At 43.1% G+C, this 21,458-nt stretch overlaps 1 protein-coding gene and 1 non-coding gene across 3 annotated transcripts in view; one reads left to right on the plus strand and one right to left on the minus strand.

Moving 5' to 3' along the window:
- Nucleotides 1-21,458, minus strand: part of LOC126292259 (inositol-trisphosphate 3-kinase A-like) — an 847,830-nt gene that overhangs the window by 526,087 nt on the left and 300,285 nt on the right. The window lies entirely within an intron of this gene.
- Nucleotides 18,434-18,508, plus strand: Trnaw-cca (transfer RNA tryptophan (anticodon CCA)). Its single transcript has one exon. It is a non-coding gene; the product is annotated as a tRNA-Trp (tRNA).

Here is a 21,458-nt window from a genome sequence, read left to right on the forward strand (position 1 = left end):
GTTGCAGATGCTGCTCTGGTATGAAGAGGTGGGCACAGGAGAGGAATTCGTGGAGGGCCGCATCAAACCAGTCAGAAGACTGATGACTACAAAAAAAATAAACTTGAAACTTACATCATCATTCCTCAGTACTTCAGTATCCCACCTCCTTCCATACTGAATGTTTCTGATTACCAAATATTGGTCTGAATCTAGATCTGCTCCACCGCCTTGCAGTGTCCATTTCGGAATTTCTCTCTGCCCATAATGTAATGCTTCTGGACTCCTCCAGTGTCTACAGGCGTTTTACAAGTATACCTCCACACTTTGTGACATCTGAAGAGCGTGTTCGCTATCAGTTGAAACAGATTGCAGAACTCAGTCTTTCTCCTCTCTAATTCCTACCACCAATCTCATATTGTCACGACGCTTTTCCTTCAGATCCTTAGCATACTGTCACGTTCTAGTCCTCCATGAATATTTGACTTTCATCTCTCTTTACAAACTGAATTACCGGTTCAATATCGTTACCTACTTCCTCTGCTTCTTCATCTTGTGCTTGTGATATCGAGCATGTATACCTGAATCATTACTGCAGGCACTGTTTTGCTGTCGATCTCGATGAGAACAACCGCATCAGTGTCAACGCACAGTAACAATACGTTAGTGCTACAGATTCTGGCGTACTGTTCCAGTGTCTGCAGTCCTTATCAAACAAAGATGACAACAGACGTGGGACGAGGTTATAACAAATGACAGTAACCCATACTAAAGTGTGGCAGAAATGATCGGGAAACTGTGGTGTGCGTACTATAAGACCTTCAGTACACACACCATCAGATTATTTGACTTGTCGCTCTAACGAAGTAGGCGAATGTCAGCAATATGTCTCGTGGTCTTATCGTGGCGTGTTTATCTTCTGCCGTTAGGTCAGACGATAGAAGTGCCACTTGCACGCTTAGAGTAGCAGATTGACGGTGACCAGCTTTAAACAGAACTTGATTAATTTTCACACACATTTATTAAAATAATAACAAGCATAAAAATTACTTAACTTGGTTCTGGAAGCTATTTACAATTGACAATCTGAAGCTCCTTTGGTATTGGTACGTCAATCTTATTCTCACATATATCTCTGATACTTGACAAAAGTGTCTATACATTTATCTTCATGGCTAACTGCAACTTGACTATAAACTGGTACAGACTAATTGCAGACAAATGCAGACTGGTGCAGACAAATGCAGACTGACTAATCGGAGGTCTGCACACTCGTTATAATACCTCGCGCATTCATGTATCATTGCGCGAGTGTGATCCGCGAAGAGAAAAGGTTCTATGTTAGCAGCAATCTCATTGGCTGCGTTACATATTAATATGTGGATCGGCGGAAGCAGAATTTGGTCCGTCTCTATGGCAGCGCCATCTCGTAGAGCGGAGACGGACGAGCGCTGCGCCTGCGCTGTTGTGCTTAGCGGGGCGCGCTCTTGTGGGAAAGTTGTGTACGCAGTGACTACGCAGAACTATGTACACAACAGAAACTTAAATGGAAATACCTGGACGAAGGAAGACGTAGTTCTCGCGAAACGGTGTTGGATAAATTTAGACAACACGTGTTCGAAGATGATTGGGGACTGTTATCCTGCCATCACGTATGCTTCGGGTAGTGACAGTCAGTATAATATGAGAGAGATTACGGAGGGCTCAGAGCCACACAGATATCTGCTTTTTCTTTGGTCAATACACGAATGCAATAGGAAAGAAAACTGATATTACTATACGAAGTAACTTCCGCTATGCACTGAACAATGGCTATTGTAGTACCTATTTGTTTAGACGTACAATACGCTTAGTGAAATATTTTTAAAAAAGCGTTGTTAGTACACTGTTTTGTGGATGAAGTAACGCGATTTGCGTCTTCTTCAGAATAGTCGGATAAGAAAGGTGGTTTACGACGACGTGCTGAAAAGTAATACTTCAGAATTTTGTGTGTGAAAACTATTAAAGATTTGTAAATAAAACAAACGGTATTAACATTCTACAACTTTATTTTCCACGTCTACGTATTTTCATGCTATTTTGTCAAAAAAAAAATGGTTCAAATGGCTCTGAGCGCTATGGGACTTAACATCTGAGATCATCAGTCCCCTAGAACTTAGAACTACTTAAACCTAACTAACCTAAGAACAACACACACATCCATGCCCGAGGCAGGATTCGAACCTGCGATCGTGGCAGTCGCGCGGTTCCAGGCTGAAGCGCTATTTTGTCTAAAACTGGCATGGTGAGACCGTGGCTGTGTACAATTAATGTAGGTTAATAGTGGCTGGTTGCTGTTTTCTTCTTTGTAAGAATTAACCTACATTACGTATTTTCACCCGTCTGCCACCATATATCTCCGAATTTTAACGAGTAACATGGCCATGTGTAACATAACCAAGTCGGTGCGTGAGGAACGACATAGTGTAATAGTGTTTATAACTGCAGAAGAGGTTGTCTATAGATGGAGACCCTGTCCTTCAGCATGACAATATGAGGCCACACACGAGCGCCGCGACATATGCAACAATCCGAGACCTCGGTTTCACTGTCACCGATCATCCTCCATACAATCGCGACTGGATACCACTCGATTTTCATCTGTTTCCAAAACTTAAAGAACGCCATCGAGGACTTCACTTTGATAGTGTTGAAGCGGTGCAAGCACAGGTGAGGTTGTGGCTCCGTCGGCAAACTCGAACACTCTACAGTGACGGTGTCAACAAACTAGTCTCTCGTTGGGAGGAATGAGTTCGTCACCACGGTGACTATATTGAGAAATAAATATGTAGACATGAAGACGGAGAATGTTCATAAACTTAGTTTTATTTAAAAAGTCTTAGGGATTTTCACATAAAAAATCTGAAACATTAATTCTCAGCACGCCGACTTAAAAAAAGGCTGGTCGTTCGGAGAGCTGCAGATGGTATCGAAGTGGTAACAGCTGTTCACGTGACCTGCAGCGCTGACGTAGGCCGCTGCGGTGAAGCACCGCCTAGGTGCAGTAGGGATGATAAAAACCGACCTGTTAAAACCAATACCAGTGTTTTAGATCTGAATAATCGGTATTTTTTTGGTATTTGTTTGGTCTCGGTTATACTAGGTGTCTTTTTTATTTTTTACTAATAACCGAGAAAAAACCGAAATATCAATAAACCATAGGAGCAGTGGTTAAAGTTTCCGTTTTTAAATAACAATTTTTCAAAAAAAAGGAGCAATTATTATTCTTAAAATTTGGTTTGATATGAAATATTGCGATATTAGAGAAAGTGGGAAAAGCGGTCAGGGCTGTCTTAACTACAATGCCAACAAAAATGAACAAATAACATATGGCATAAGAATTGATACAGTATTGATGAGACGATGATATTACAATGTGCTGTGGCCTGTTGGATAGTACTCGTGTACATGAAAAGCAAGACTTGCCCCATCTCATGTATATGATAAGTTCTCACTGTCGTCGTTGACGATAAGCTGTATTATGGAATGGAACCGTCCCTAGTCTGCAAGTGTTTTTACAAACTGTGATGTCACCGCCAGACACCACACTTGCTAGGTGGTAGCCTTTAAATCGGCCGCGGTCCGGTAGTATACGTCGGACCCGCGTGTCGCCACTATCAGTGATCGCAGACCGAGCGCCTCCACACGGCAGGTCTAGAGAGACTTCCTAGCACTCGCCTCAGTTGTACAGCCGACTTTGCTAGCGATGGTTCACTGTCTACATACGCTCTCATTTGCAGAGACGACAGTTTAGCATAGCCTTCAGCTACGTCATTTGCTATGACCTAGCAAGGCGCCATATTCAGTTACTATAATTACTATCTTCAAGAATTTATTCTGAACAGATAGTATTGTGAATCATGTACCGTCAAGAGCAACGTTCATCATTAATGGATTAAAGTTAAGTATCAAAGTAATTACGTCCGCTTTCTTAATTCTCTTCCTTGTCATGTTCCAGACCTCACGCCAGCCTGTGTGAGCTAAGACGCGTGCATTTCGGCCTCCTCTAGTAACCCGGTGTTGGCTCTTCTGCTAACACAAGACAAACTACGGTATCAATGAAGTAGAATGCTCCATTTGGTTTAAAAGATTAAAAAGACGACGAGCCACAACCAACTTGTGACATAATATAAGGAGAAACGTAAAAATCAACACTCCTATACTGCTACGGTGGTATAATGGCTAGCACGCCTGCCTAGTAAGCAAAGACATCGGTTCAACTTAAATCGTTTTTTCAGCTTCTATCATATTCGTAATTCATTCATAGTTCACAATAAAAATAGAAAGCAGATGTGTCTACATGACACACCTTTATCTGCTTGTAGCCCTTGAAAACGGGCAAATTAACACGAAAAATAGAGTTCTTCAGCCTCAGCTTTTACTCTTATCACCGAGTATTCATCCTGTCCAACTAGTGCTACGACCAGCGTTTAAAACATGATTTCTGAGCTGAATTTCAAAATATTAGAAACAATAATAAATCTGGAGATTTTTTGTAACAGTCAGCCACTTACCACTTTTCGACATAAGCAGCAAATGGTGGAAGGACAAAGTTTTGTTTTATTTGCCTATTTAATTTAATACTTTGACTCTTAATGTCTTGAAACTGAGGGAGTCAAAATTTGTCCATGTTTGTTCAGTTTCTACGATTATTACAGGAAATAATAGGAACAAAAAATTAGAAGTCGGCAATTTCAGAAACCGGTTATTTTGAGCCGTTTTAACAGTCCAGTTAAACTAGCGTTCAGTCCGCCCCCGGTAGCTGAGTGGTGAGCGCGACAGACTGTCAGTCCAAAGGGCCCGGATTCAAAAATGGTTCAAATGGCTCTGAGCACTATGGGACTCAACTGCTGTGGTTATTAGTCCCCTAGAACTTAGAACTAATTAAACCTAACTAACCTAAGGACATCACACACATCCATGCCCGAGGCAGGATTCGAACCTGCGACCGCAGCAGTCTCACGGTTCCGGACAGCGCGCCTAGAACCGCGAGACCACCGCGGCCGGCGGGCCCGGATTCGATTCCCGGCTGGGTCGGAGATTGTCTCCGCTCAGGGACTGGGTGTTGTGTTGTCCTAATCATCATCATTTCATCCCCTTCGACACGCAAGTCGCCGAAGTGGGGTAAAATCGAAAGACTTGAACCCGGCGAAAACATGATTTCTGAGCTGAATTTCAAAATATTAGAAACAATAATAAAAATGGAGATTTTTTGTAACAATCAGCCACTTACCACTTTTCGACATAAGCAGCAAATGGTGGAAGGACAAAGTTTTGTTTTATTTGTCTATTTAATTTAATACTTTGACTCTTAATGTCTTGAAACTGAGGAAGTCAAAATTTGTCCATGTTTGTTCAGTTTCTACGATTATTACAGGAAATAATAGGAACAAAAAATTAGAAGTCGGCAATTTCAGAAACCGGTTATTTTGAGCCGTTTTAACAGTCCAGTTAAACTAGCGTTCAGTCCGCCCCCGGTAGCTGAGTGGTGAGCGCGACAGACTGTCAATCCAAAGGGCCCGGATTCGATTCCCGGCTGGGTCGGAGATTGTCTCCGCTCAGGGACTGGGTGTTGTGTTGTCCTAATCATCATCATTTCATCCCCTTCGACACGCAAGTCGCCGAAGTGGGGTAAAATCGAAAGACTTCCAGACGGCGAACGGTCTACCCGACGGGAAGCCCTCGTCACACGAAAAAGAAAAACCTAGCGTTGAAAAAAACGATATAACGGAAAACCGGTTGTTTCAGCAATAACCGCCAGCTCTACTGCCCAGCGACATATTCAATCCACACTGTGTGTTTGGAGGGTCTAGTACAGGCAGTAGGTTGTTCCGTCATGTTTTGGGGGTGCTTCTCGTACCATGACTTGGGCCTCTCATTAAGTATACTATGAACGTGAACAAGGATGTTTATTTCAGCACTCTCAACGAATTATTGACCATTATATCACATCTTGTCTTGTGAGGTAAAAGAGCTGTGTTCACAGGAGTGCGCGCATAATTTCCTGGTATTACGAACACTCTTTAGGCACCATAGGGCGCCTGCAAAAACACCCGATCTTAATTCCACACAAAATGCCTGGAACTTTTTCAAAACAGTAGGTGAAACGCATCAATCGATATCTCTTTATCTGGTGCCTCTCCGGGTTGTAATCGTTAAATAGTGCCGTGTGTGACATTCGTAAAAAAACTTGTCGCCTTTCTTTCTCGCCGCATGTAAAAGTGTTACAGAGAACAGAGGCGGTGTTGTGCGGTTGTAGCGTGGTCGTGGTGGTTAGTATTTAACGTCCCGTCGACAACGAGGTCATTAGAGACGGAGCGCAAGCTCGGGTTAGGGAAGAATTGGGAAGGAAATCGGCCGTGCCCTTTCAAAGGAACCATCCCGGCATTTGCCTGAAACGATTTAGGGAAATCACGGAAAACCTAAATCACGATGGCTGGAGACGGGATTGAACCGTCGTCCTCCCGAATGCGAATCCAGTGTGCCAACCACTGCGCCACCTCGCTCGGTGGATGTAGCGGTAGGAGTGAAACTAAACGGAAGCCAAGTCTTCGAAGGAATCACTTGAGCTACGCATACGCGAATCCAGCAAGATATGGCCCAAGTATGCCAATATCTATTTTTTGAGAGATGCGTATAGGGCCTGAAGATGGCATAATGGATTCCCAAAACTGGTGGCAAAAATAAAATACATATCCAAATACATTTGACCAGATCTTGTAAGGTCAGAGTAGCACGGTTAACATGCGGTCTTGCGTTATCTTGTTGAAAGACATCATGACGGAAGGCTCGAATTTAGCGCATGTACCGCGTGCACTGCAAATCGGCAGCTACGCGAATCTTACATACCCAGTGACACCCCATTCCATGATGTCGACGTTGTGGTCAACAGAGACAGAGCTCTGACATCCGATGAATGGAAAGAAATCGGGCGTGTGTTTTTGGAACTAACCACGCGGGTACTCACATTAAATTTAAGTCTGCACAGCCTGACGTGGATTTGAATCCCGGACCTCTCGAACACATGTCCATTGTCTTACCCGTGGTCCGCCTCGCTCAGTACTCATCAACTCCCAATCCGGAAACTTAACATTTCCGCACGATATTTTGATACAATCTTCTAACTTTCGCGTGAGGAATCATGTCCCCAACATCGCCCTTTATTTTCAACACATTCTCCATTTTCACAGGTTGTGCTTCTGTAAGCGTTCTGAATGGGCCGTTGCCAAGATTGCTGCGGGACTTCCGTCCATTAATGACATCCGTTCCCGAAGCGTGTGTGGCTTACAGCCGCATACTGAAGCGATGCAGATACGTGGGCACTGTACGCGAAACGCATTAGGACCCGAGAGAGTAGGATACGCCACGAATCCTCGTTCTAAAACGAGCTCCGCAAACATTTCCTCCACACGGCTACAGCACTGCTCTGAAATTCCCGCTTATTCTGATCTTTCCTGGAGACGCACTTGAGTTTTCCGTCTGATGCGCGCTCTCCTGCCTCCACGCCGCTGAATATTCACGATAAACAAATGACGCTCGACGTTCATCGTATGCTGATTGGCCTGTGAATTGTAAACTAGGAGGAACGCGACACTACTGCGTTACTAGAAGATGACGCCGCCTTTTTTACGGTTGCGAGTAACAAATAACTAACAAGCTCTGCTGTTCATCACATTTAAAATCCAATATGTGGTTGACCGCTTCGCCGGAAATAAATATTCGCGTTACATAGAAGCGCCTAGCCAATTTACGTGAGACAGTTTTACAGTATATAGTAATTAACAGCGGTGAAACTATAGAACGACTGAAACAGAACGTTCGAGTAAATAATTAATGACCATGAAGGGAGCATTTTCAGAGATCAGAGGCAGTGACTGTCAACGGGCCGTCAAGTGTTTCTGACGTACAGAAACTAGATGGCAGTTATTAATGCTGAGGGAATTAGATTAGCAAATGAGACACTTAAAGTAGTACATCTACATCTACATACATTCTCCGCAATCCACCATACGGTGCGTGGCGGAGGGTACCTCGTACCACAACTAGCATCTTCTCTCCCTGTTCCACTCCCAAACAGAACGAGGGAAAAATGACTGCCTATATACCTCTGTACGAGCCCTAATCTCTATTATCTTATCTTTGTGGTCCTTCCGCGAAATATAAGTTGGCTGCAGTAAAATTGTACTGCAGTCAGCCTCAAATGCTGGTTCTCTAAATTTCATCAGCACAGATTCACGAAAAGAACGCCTCCTTTCCTCCAGAGACTCTCACCCGAGTTCCTGAAGCATTTCCGTAACACTCGCGTGATGATCAAACCTACCAGTGACAAATCTAGCAGCCCACCTCTGAATTGCTTCTATGTCCTCCCTCAATCCGGCCTGATAGGGATCCCAAACGCTCGCAGTACTCAAGAATAGCTCGTATTACTGTTTTATAAGCTGTCTCCTTTACAGATGAACCACATCTTCCCAAAATTCTACCAGTGAACCGAAGACGACTATCCGCCTTCCCCACAACTGCCATTACATGTTTGTCCCACTTCACATCGCTCTGCATTGTTACGCCCAAGTATTTAATCGACAAGACTGTGTCAAGCGCTACACAACTAATGGAGTATTCAAACATTACGGGATTCTTTTTCCTATTCATCTGCATTAATTTACATTTATCTATATTTAGAGTTAGCTGTCTTTGTTTACACCACCCACAAATCATGTCCAAGTCATCTTGTATCCTTCTACAGTCACTCAACGACGACACCTTCCCGTACACCACAGCATCATCAGCAAACAGCCGCACATTGCTATCCACCCTATCCAAAAGATCATTTATGTAGATAGAAAACAACAGTGGACGTACCACACTTCCCTGGGACACTCCAGATGATACCCTCACCTCCGATGAACACTCACCATCGAGGACAGCGTACTGGGTTCTATTACTTAAGAAGTCTTCGAGCCACTCACATATTTGGGAACCAATCCCATATTCTCGTATCTTAGTGAGGAGTCTCCATTAACTATTCTACTAATTGCGTGAACAGAAACTTGCTATAGTCCTTTATGGTTCCGCATTTCTACTATCTGACTCACTGGAATACAAACGTTATCAGCGGAAGTGGTACCATACGAGGTACCATAGTGGGTTGAGGATTACGTGGTAGGCAGGACGCAGAAACGTAAATTGAATGGAGTGCAGTGGACAGATGTAGAAGTAACTGTAGGAGACTACGGGGAAGTGTGTTTGCCATGAAGATTGACATTAATTACAGGGTATGCGACTAAATGCAGTTATTTGCATGTATATCAGCGTTATTCATTAACGGCGTCAAACTTATGGTGCACAGCTGAAACTTCCCCTTAGAAAAATTAATAATGATTGTGCTGGTAAACTTCTACGTTATTTGATACTGAAACAGCTGAGCAAAACTAAGCGTAGACTGTTTTATCTTTACTTATTCTGATCATCACTAAATTGACATACAATATTTTAGCGCAACGTAATGTGACTTTCAATAATCCCTACAAAGGAATAGCCCTGACTAACAATAACCTATTCCAAGGTTTTAAACATGGCTGCATCAGCAACTGTTGAAATTCTTCACGATAAAGGATGACAGCCAAAAACAGTTGCAGGATAAAAATTTAATAAAATTATTGACCAATGTTTAGATACATATAAATATACCTTCATCAGAAGTAAAAAAATCTAAAAGGCGTCGCCTTTGGCACAATTGTTTTATTAATCTCCATTGCATGATGTAATTTTAGATTTTTTTACTTCTGATGAAGGTATATTCATATGTACCGAAGCCTTGGTCAAGAATTTTAATAAATTTTTATCCTGAATAACCTATACCTTTCATGAATCACTTACCTGACAAAGATTTTCGCTACTCGAATTACTGCTATACATCGAGCGCCAATACTGACAGCTAAAAAAAAAAAATATTATTTATATGCATTTGACGATGCTGGTGCTAATTCCACATTTAACATTTGACGATGGCACTATGGCTGCAGTACATTAGGACCTTGTTTTTACGAAACAGGTATGCCTCTTCATATTTAAAGCGCACAAATGTAAATTTTGTCAGTACTATTTTTCATTATTGTCTATGTATTGTTCTTAAGCTGTACACAGTTTGCTAATGTATTTATCGTTTTCCCATTTTTGCTGCAGATCTGATGATGGTCATTAAAGGCCGAAACCGGTAATCTGTTAACAACAGTGGGGTATACAAAATCACCTGTTCTGATGGTGACAAGTTTTACATCTGTCAGTCAGGCAGTACTTCACTTAGCAAACAAAGGCCATAAACTCAACCTTCTGGAAGCCCAGGAAGTTGACAAACATCTTGCTCACAGTCCAGATCTCAACCTAAATGACCACACACCAGTCAACACTTCCCCTCTCCTAAACTTCATATAATCATCTTTGTTGTTCATTACTTCCCATACTCTCTCTTCCTACATATTCCCATTTTCCTGTATTCATTGTTTTATTAGTTGAAGTTATGTTTGTATTCCACATAGACTGTAGTTTCAATAGTTAAGGCTTTCTTTTACCTGATACTTGTATTACTGTCAATGTTTAACAGCCCTTGTAGTTGTCTCATCAAGTACTGTTCATATTTTACTTTGCTCATTTATTTAATGAAAACTGTTACACAGCCACTGCTTTGATTATAATGTTAATGTTAAAATGCAGTACCACCACACTCTCAAACTGTAGGTTCCCTCAAACGCCTCCATTTTCCTGCATTTATTAATTTCTGTTTATCTTATTGATATTACTTAAGTTCCTTATGTATTCTGTATTTACATTGTCAACTGTCTCTTCTTTTAATTGGCTGTGTATCACTCTCCAACTCGTGATGCAGCCTTGTATAGTACTACTTTTATTTTATTAGTTTTGTTTATTAATAGAAAGTGTTTTGTAGGCATGCTATTCCTATTTTGTGCTAAAGGTTTTCCTGTCAACTCCATTGTTATTTATATACTGTTCAGTTTTTACTATTTCATTGCAAAGATGTTACTTACTGTATGTTTTTATTTCTCTTCCAATGTTGTCTGCTAACATTTAACTTCTTTGGTGATAATACTCAGTAAATGCCTGAAGATGGCCTTGTAAGCCGAAAAGCGATTAACAATATGCGGTATGCATACTGTAAGACCTTCGGTACACACACCATCAGATTTTTTGACTTGTCGCTCTAATGAAGTAGGCGAGTGTCAGCAATATGTCTTGCGGTCTTATTGTGGCGTGTTTATCTTCTGCCGTTAGGTCAGATGATAGAAATGACACTTGCATGCTTAGAGTAGCAGATTGACGGTGACCAACTTTAAAAGGAACTTGATTAATTTTTACACACATTTATTAAAATAATAAAAAGCATAGACATTACGTAACTTGATTCTGGATACTGTTTACAATAGACAATCTGAAGTTCCTTTGGTGTTGGTACGTTAATCTTATTCTCTCATATCTCTAATACTTGACAAAGTCTCTATGCATTTCTCTTAATGGCTATGTACAGGAATATGATATTCTTAGGTGCAGACTGAAACTTGACTATAGATAGAAATGACACTTGCATGCTTAGAGTAGCAGATTGACGGTGACCAACTTTAAAAGGAACTTGATTAATTTTCACACACATTAAAATAATAACAAGCATAAAAATTACTTAACTTGGTTCTGGAAGCTATTTACAATTGACAATCTGAAGCTCCTTTGGTATTGGTACGTCAATCTTATTCTCACATATATCTCTGATACTTGACAAAAGTGTCTATACATTTATCTTCATGGCTAACTGCAACTTGACTATAAACTGGTACAGACTAATTGCAGACTAATGCAGACTGGTACAGGCAAATGCAGACTGACTAATCGAAGGTCTGTACACTTGTAATACCTCGCGAGTTCAGGTGTCACTGCACGAGTGTGATCTGCGAGGAGAAAAGGTTCTACATTAGCAGCAATCTCATTGGCTGCGTTACATATTAATACGTGGGTCGGCGGAACAGAATTTGGTCCGTCTCTACGGCAGCGCCATCTCGTAGTGCGGAGACGGACGAGTGCTGCGCCTGTGCTGTTGTGCTTAGCGGGGCGCGCTCTAGTGGAAAAGTTGTGTACGCACTGACTACATGGAACTATGTACGCAACACAATAAAAGTAATATTGTAGAACAAAAGCAAACTGGTGCTTTTCATTTACTGTTAACAAAAAGTTTGTGCTCCATAGACGAAAATTAAAGGAGACTTATTACATATACAGGTCACTGTTTTTTCGCAGCTTGTGAGATGCACATGTCTCGAATAGTGAGTTCAGCAAGTCCATCTGTGAAAGGGGCTTAAGGTGTCAAGTCTGCATGTGGGAGGAAGTGTGTGTCGGGAAGGCGGGGTGCTTATGGAATTGCAGAGGGAGACCGAGTTGGAATACATTAAGATTGGTCGAAATGGGTGTAGGCTGCAGCAGTTAGGCCGGTATTACACTATCAAATTTCTTTGTCAAAAATTTGATCAAAGATGTGATCAAATATTCCGTCAAATATATTTGACAAAGATCTTTGACGTACTGCTAGAAGGGGCAATACACTGTCATCAAATTTTTCGTCAACGTTCAAGATGGCTGACAACTTGTTATTAACAGTAGCAGTTGCACGTACCGCAATTGCATTGTGTGCACATGCGGAAAAGAAGTGGGGAAAAAAGGGAACCATACATACGAGGTTGACAGTCTTAAATTCATGGGATTACAACCTGATAATAAATTCAGTTGGGGGGAGTACACCACAGAACTGCAGAGACGCTTTAACAAATCTGTATTTGCAATTCGAGTGTTAGCAAGGCAACATAAAAATGAAAGAGCTTACGTACTTTGCGTACTTTCATTCCATAATGTCATATTGTATAATATTTTGGGGTAACTCTTAAAGTCAAACAAAAGTTTTCAGGGTCCAAAAGCATGTAATACGTATTATTTGTGGAGTAAATTCACGGACGTCCTGCAGAAACCTCTTCAAAGAACTGGGTATACTAACTACTGCCTCTCAGTATATTTACTCCTTAATGAAATATGTCCTAAATCAATGTATCTCTTTTTCCAACAAACAACTCAGTTCATACATGCAATACCAGGAACAAAAATGATCTGCACAAGGACTTAAAAGCACTTACTTTAGTTCAAAAAGGGGTCCACTACTCAGGAACACTTATCTCCAGTAATTTGCTAGCAAAGATAAAAAATTTAGTTACAAATAAAGATCAGTTTAAAAGGAGCCTGAAAGACGTACTAGTGGCCAACTCCTTCTACTCCATTGACGAATTTTTTAACAGAAACAAATAATGTATTTTATGTACTCATACTATTAGTATTGTTATTCCAGCTTAAAAAAATTGACATGTTCCACATCTATGAGGATGTCCTCAGCACGGATCTATGATCTCCACAAGGATTTAAAAGCACTTACTTTAGTTCAAAAACGGGTCCACTACTCAGGAACACTTATCTCCAATAATTTGTCAGCAAAGATAAAAAATTTAGTTACAAATAAAGATCAGTTTAAAAGGAGCCTGAAAGACTTACTAGTGGCCAACTCCTTCTACTCCATTGACGAATTTTTTAACAGAAACAAATGATGTATTTTATATACTCATACTATTAGTATTGTTATTCCAGCTTAAAAAAAATGACATGTTCCACATCCATGAGGATGTCCTCAGCACGGATCTATGGAATGAAAAAGTAATCTAATCTGGTTGAAGCCGTGGGTTTTACGACGACACGATAAAAGCATTCAACAAAACTTCTTACGTGAGCTTACAGTGGAAGACGTCAAGTCGTACAACAATTACTTAAGAATGGATGAGCATACATACTCAGTGAAGTGTATCCTCGTATCACAAAGCACAATATTCACTTAAGAACTGCTACATCTTCAGAAGACAGGCTCACTGTAACACTCCGACTGCTTGCTACAGGAGAGCGTTATGTTAGGTCAGGTCAGGTCTCCAATCTTCTTAATCTATTTTTGTATTCAGGGTGCCTCACGTTATAAAGCGCCTCATCAGCTTCATTAGTTTTGTAGTTGTCGGCACACACCAGCTGTATTTACCGGCAGTTTTTATGGAAACACTACAGACGACAGAACGCTGCAGCGATGCTAGCGCTCCACGTGGTAACATGTCACATTGCAGTGAACGAAAGACAAGCGACTCCTTTGATCAGATCTACAGCGAGGCCCTAGATTTGATCAAATACTGGACGACATTTGACAAAGTTCCTGTTACACCGTCAAACATCTTTGACAAATAAATTTGTTAGTGTAATACCCGGCCTTACGGATAGCCGAAGAGGCCTGAGCAGGGCAGCACAGAGTGGAGAGCAGCAGAAAGCCGGTCACCTGAGTGAAGACCTCGATTACGGCTAACACGTGGCGTACACTGCTATTACGGCGCTGTCTCACGGGGCTACGGCTGAGCTGGATTCGGCCAGCTGCCGGAAGGGACCGAATGGCCTGGAGTGGAGTGGAGTGGTGTGGCGCCGCCCACGCAGGCGCGCCGGGCCGGCGGCGAAGGCCGCCCGCTTTGGGAACCAGAACGCCGCCCAGCACAATGGCTCTGACGTCAGAGGGCGCCGCCGCCGCGGAAGCCGAGCGTCGTGTTGACGCAGGTAGGCAGTCAGTCACACAGCCGACACACTGCACAGCTGACAGCCTCGCCCGTTACCGCCACACAGCGTAAAACCATAAAAGCAGACGAATCGGAAATAATCGCTGCAAAAGGCTATATTGTTTTAATAGCATTATTTGTGGGCCAAAATGACTGTCCTAGGTAATCACCATCAGCGGAGTTGTGCCTAACTGTTAGGGTGTAAAAAATGTGCCCCCAAACGAGATAATTTTGTGGTTATACGGTTATATCTGGTAATGGACTCTCAGTATCCAAAACATGGTCCTATTACAGTGAAGCGCCAACGAATATACACTACTGGCCATTAAAATTGCTTCACCAAGAAGAATTGCAGATGATAATCGGGTATTCATTAGACAAATATATTACATTAGAACTGACATGTGCTTACATTGTCACGCAATTTTGGTGCATAGATCCTGAAAAATCAGTACCCAGAACATCCACATCTGGCCTTAATAAAGGCCTTGATACGCCTGGGCCTCGAGTCAAACAGAGCTTGGATGGCGTGAACAGGTACAGCTGCCCATGCAGCTTCAACACGATACCACAGTTCATCAAGAGTAGTGACTGGCGTATTGTGATGAACCAGTTGCTCGGCCACCATTGACTAGACGTTTTCAATTGGTGAGAGATATGTAGAAAGTGCTGTCCAGGGCAGCAATCGAACATTTTCTGTATCCAGAAAGGCCCGTACAGGACCTCCAACATGCGGTCGTGCATTATCCTGCTGAAATGTAGGGTTTTGCAGGGATCGAATTAAGGGTAGAGCCACGGGTCGTAACACATCTGAAATGTAACGTCCACTGTTCAAAGTGCCGTCAGTGCGAACAAGAGGTGACCGAGACGTGTAACCAATTGCACCCCATACCATCACGCCGGGTGATACGCCAGTATGCCGATGACGCATACACGTCACCAATGTGCGTTCACCGCGATGTCGCTAAACACGGATGCGACCATCATGATGCTGTAAACAGAACTTGGATTCATCCGAAAAAATGACATTTCGCCATTCGTGCACCCAGGTTCGTCGTCGAGTACACCATCGCAGGCGCTCCTGTCTATGATGCAGCGTCAAGGGTAACCGCAGCCATGGTCTCCGAGCAGATAGTCAATGCTGCTGCAAACGTCGTCGAACTGTTCGTGTAGATGGTTGTTGTGTTGCAAACGTCACCATCTGTTGATTCAGGGACCCGTTACAGTCATGCGGATAAGATGCCTGTCATCTTGACTGCTAGTTATACGAGGCCATTGGGATCCAGGACGGCGTTTCGTATTACCCTTCTGAACCCACCGAATCCATATTCTGCTAACAGACATTGGATCTCGACCAACGCGAGCAGCAATGTCGCGATACTATAAACCGCAATCGCGATAGGCTACAATCCGAACTTTATCAAGGTCGGAAACGTGATGGTACGCATTTCTCCTCTTTACACGAGGCATCACAACAACGTTTCACCAGGCAACGCCGGTCAACTGCTGTTAGTGTATGAGAAATCGATTGGAAACTTTCCTCATGTCAGCACGTTGTAGGTGTCGCCACCGGCGCCAACCTTGTGTGAATGCTCTGAAAAGCTAATCATTTGCATATCACAGCATCGTCTTCGTTTCGGTTAAATTTCGCGTCTGTAGCACTTCATCTTCGTGGTGTAGCAATTTTAATGGCCAATAGTGTGGAAGGACCACATAGATAATATTGTCGGGAAGGCGAGCCAAAGGTTGCGTTTCATTGGCAGGACACTTAGCAGATGCAACAAGTCCACTAAAGAGACAGCTTACACTACACTCGTTCGTCCTCTCTTAGAATATTGCTGCGCGGTGTGGGATCCTTACCAGGTGGGATTGACGGAGGACATCGAAAGGGTGCAAAAAAGGGCAGCTCGTTTTGTATTATCACGTTATAGGGGAGAGAGTGTGGCAGATATGATACAGGAGTTGGGATGGAAGTCATTACAGCATAGACGTTTTTCGTCGCGGCGAGACCTTTTTACGAAATTTCAGTCACCTACTTTCTCTTCCGAATGCGAAAATATTTTGTTGAGCCCAACCTACATAGGTAGGAATGATCATCAAAATAAAATAAGAGAAATCAGAGCTCGAACAGAAAGGTTTAGGTGTTCGTTTTTCCCGCTCGCTGTTCGGGAGTGGAATAGTAGAGAGATAGTATGATTGTGGTTCGATGAACCCTCTGCCAAGCACTTAAATGTGAATTGCAGAGTAGTCATGTAGATGTAGATGTAGATGTAGTGTACTATAGGCATGCCTATTCAGATACAGAGATATTCAAAGGGGCAGAATACGGCGCTGCGGTGGGCAACACCTATATAAGGCAATAAGTGTCTGGCGCAGTTGTTAGATCGGTTGCCGCTGCTACAATGGCAGGTTACCAAGATTTAAGTGGGTTTGAACGTGGTGTTATATGCGGCGCACAGCATCTCCTCGCTAGCGATCAGGTGAGGATTTTGCAGTACGACCATTTCACGACTGTACCGTGAATATAAGGAACCCGATAAAACATCAAATCGGCGTTATCTACGACGCTGGAAAAAGATCCTGCAAGAACGGGACCAACGACTACTGAAGAGAATCTTTCAACGTGACAGAAGTGCAACCCTTCCGTCAATTGCTGCAGATTTCAATGCTGGGCCGTCAGCAAGTGTCAGCGTGCGAACCATTCAACGAAACATCACCGATATGGGCTTTCGGAGCCGGAAGCCCACTCCTGTACCCTTGATGACTTCAGTGTATAACGACAACGTTCTACTTCTAGAGAACTTCTCTGTGACAAATATTTAATTATATAAAAATGTTATTACACATATTTTGTTTCTCGAGTAAAATTCGGCAGAATGATGTGTCTCGGATGATTTTCTCGGGACACTGGGACGTTTGTGTGAAGACTGGGACAGTCCCAGCAAAATCGAGACGTCTGGTCAACTAAAGTAAACATGGGTCCGGCAACGAGCCGTTTGTGGAGTTATTGCACGTTGTGGCTGTGACCTGCCACTGGCCTCGGCATGAAATAACGTCCCAGTTATTGCAAATCTATTTCAAATGTAACATTTTCGACTAAGCCACATGTAACTGGGCTCACGTTACACCTATGGCCACGGCTGAGGCCGGCCCTGTGGCCGAGAGGTTCTAGGCGCTTCAGTCCATATTGGTCAGCGCCACAGACTGTCAATCCTAAGGGCCCGGGTTCGATTCCCGGCTGGGTCGGATGTTTTCTCCGCTCAGGGACTGGGTGTTGTGTTGTCCTGATCGTCATCATTACACCCCCGTCGACGCGCAAGTCGCCGAAGTGGCGTCACATCGAAAGACTTGCACCCGGCGAACAGTCTACCCGACGGGAGGCCCCAGTCACATGACATATATAAAACTTCCTGGCAGATTAAAACTGTGTTCCCGACCGAGACTCGAACTCGGGACCTTTGCCTTTCGCGGGCAAGTGCTCTATCAACTGAGCTACCGAAGCACGACTCACGCCCGGTACTCACAGCTTTACTTCTGCCAGCATCCGTCTCCTACCTTCCAAACTTTACAGAAGCTCTTCTGTGAACCTTGCAGGCTGTGGCTAAGCCATGTCTCCGCAATATCCTTTCTTTCAGGAGTGCTAGTTCTGCAAGGTTCGCAGAAGAGCTTCTGTAAAGTTTGGAAGGTAGGAGACGGATACTGGCAGAAGTAAAGCTGTGAGTACCGGGCGTGAGTCGTGCTTCGGTAGCTCAGTTGGTAGAGCACTTGCCCGCCAAAGGCAAAGGTCCCGAGTTCGAGTCTCGGTCGAGCACACAGTTTTAATCTGCCAGGAAGTTTCATATCAGCGCACACTCCGCTGCAGAGTGAAAATCTCATTGTGGATGACATATATAGTTCGGAACTACGCGCTTGCTACGGTCCCAGGTTCGAGTCCTGCCTCGGGCATGGATGTGTGTGATGTCCTTAGTTTAGTTAAGATTCAGTAGTTCTAAGTCTAGTGGACTGATGACCTCAGATGTTCAGTCCCATAGTGCTTAGAGCCATTTGAACCATTTGCCACGGCTGATGGGTATCGAAGCCTCCACTTGTCACTCTAGGTCACAGAGAGATGGTCGGCCGCTTTGTTCCTCGCCATTCAGACTCGTGTAACTTCAATGGAAGCGCGTGCACCAACTATGTCATACGATAGTGCATACTCTTCCAGCAACTCAGTATGGATCGTTGGCGCATCCCTCGTCAGCTCCCCCCCCCCCCACCCCCCACCCCCCCGAACCTCCCTCAAATGCGGAAAACGGATCCTCGCACCACTTTCCTCTTTATCAGTGGGCGGAACCAGCTTGTTTTGGCTCCTCAAGTACGTCAGGCCTACTGCTGGTGGGATGGGCGAACTTTTACAAATATCGATACATTTCTGTGTCGAATTTGTGAGATATGTCTGATTTACTTCGAAGACAATATCGATATTTCAATATATCAGTCGACACTTCCAATATTTAAATGTATTAATAAAAGTGATCGAAGTCGCTGAAATGATTAACAAACATTTAAAAATTAACAAGTACTTTATTACATCCAACATTAACCAATAAAATACACACAATGCACTATTAAATCTCTTATTTATAAAACACTAATTAATGAAACCTATAATAATCACCAATAAACTTAACACAACTTTTTACTTGCTTTTTGTTACTTTCTACAACAACGTCTACTTAGGAAGCTAGTCTTTCTGATGAACCGGAAGGGGCTTGGCATATTAAGTAGTTTCGAGCAATTTTTGACGAAACAGGAGTGAAGTGACGACTGATCATTTCCAACAACAGAATCCATTTGCCATTACACAACAGTGGGTGATTTTTGTGCCGACTGTACGTTATTTTTACAGTGAGTCTATCTTTTGTTGGTTGAGGAAATCGAGGGGTAAGAGAAGCGCACACTCTGCTTCATGGCTGGGAGCAGGGAGTGATAATTTTCACAATTCTCATACAGTGCAGATACCAAACGGTTGTTTCTCTGCCCGGGGACTGGGTGTTTCTGTTGTCCTCATCATTTCATCCTAATCATCCCCAGTCGTGACAGTGGCTGGATTGGACTGTGTAAAAACTGGGACTAAGTATGGGCGCTGATGAGAGCGCACTTGAGCACACCACAAACCAAACATCATTATCATCGCCAAATGTAGGTATTTTGCACCTTGTCTCTATCAGTTGCAGTGGTAGAAATGACACACTGATGATGATTTACTTCAATAAAGCGAAACACGTCTGGTGAAAAAACCAGGCATTTTTGTAGTTGCAACGACGGATCAAAAATATCCTCATGATTTATAAATCAGCTACGGAAACTATGGCCACACAAATGAAGAATTCAAGCTGTGAACGCTCACCCAACTGTTACTCCTTGATGGGAAACCGAGCCACTTCCCCAAAGCCTTGTTCCCTCCACGTCTTGTAACATACTGTATGAGAAACACATGTGGTTTGGAGCTTTTCTGTAATTCATTTGTGTAAAGAATCATCGTTATCATCACCAAATGTGCGTATTTTGCAGCTTGTACGTATCAGTTGCAGTGGTACAAATGACACACGGAAGTAACAAGTTTTCATGAATATGCAGTACTGATACATTCATGTTCAAATGTGGGCACATTTGTATTACAGAATATGAAATTAAATTAAGTTCATTGTAAGACATGTACTGTCAGGTTGGAAAGCTTCGTACTACTGGAAATTGGCAAGAAATATGCTGGTGAGAACTCTAGTGCCTATGAATCAAGAAAAGACAGACATTAATTATATCGTTTTCAGTATTCATTATTAAATATCGATTAATCGGTACATCCCAGATACAATAACGTTCATATATGGGAAGTTTGGTGGCCAGCGTAAGTGTTTAAACTCAGAAGCGTGTTCCTGTAGCCACTGTGCAGCAATTCTGGCAGTGCGGGATGTCGCATTGCCCTGCTGGAACTGCCCAAGTCATTGGGAATGCACAGTGAACATGAATGGATGCAGGTGATCAGACAGGATGCTTACCTACGTATCACCTGTCAGAATTGTATCTAGACGTATCAGAGGTCCTATATCACTCCAACTGCACACGCCTCACACCATTACAGAGCCACCAGCAGCTTGAACAGTCCGCTCCTGACATGCAGAGTCCATGAATTCATGAGGTTGTCTCCATACCTGTAATGTTCCATCCGCTCGATACAATTATAGATGAGACTCGTCCGACCAGGCAACATATTTCCAGTCATCAGCTGTCGAGTGTCGGTGTTGAAGGGCCAGGGGAGCCGTAAAGCATTGTACCGCAAAGTCATACTCCGAAAGCCAATATCGATGATGTTTCGTCAAATTTGTTGATGGCCCAGCATTGAAATCTGCAGCAATTTGCGCAAGGGCTCCATTTCTGTCACGCTGGACGATTCTCTTCATTCGTCGTTGTTCCCGTTCTTGCAGGATCTTCTTCCGGCCGCACCTGTATTGGAGATTTGGTGTTTTACCTGGTTCCTGATATTCGCGGTACACTCGTGAAATGGTCGTACGGGAAAATCCCCACTTCAACGCCACCTCGGAGATGTTGTGTGCTACCGCTTGTGCACCGACTGTAACACCACGTTCAAACTCACTTACCTGCACTCTAGCACCAGTAACCGATCTAACAGCTGCGTCAGACACTTGTCTTATATAGGCGTTGCCTACCGACGCGCTGTAATCTGCCTGTTTGATATCTCTGCATTTGAATACGCATGCATAT

The sequence above is a fragment of the Schistocerca gregaria genome, chromosome 9 (assembly GCF_023897955.1).
Source record: "Schistocerca gregaria isolate iqSchGreg1 chromosome 9, iqSchGreg1.2, whole genome shotgun sequence".
Taxonomy (NCBI): Eukaryota; Metazoa; Arthropoda; class Insecta; order Orthoptera; family Acrididae; genus Schistocerca; species Schistocerca gregaria.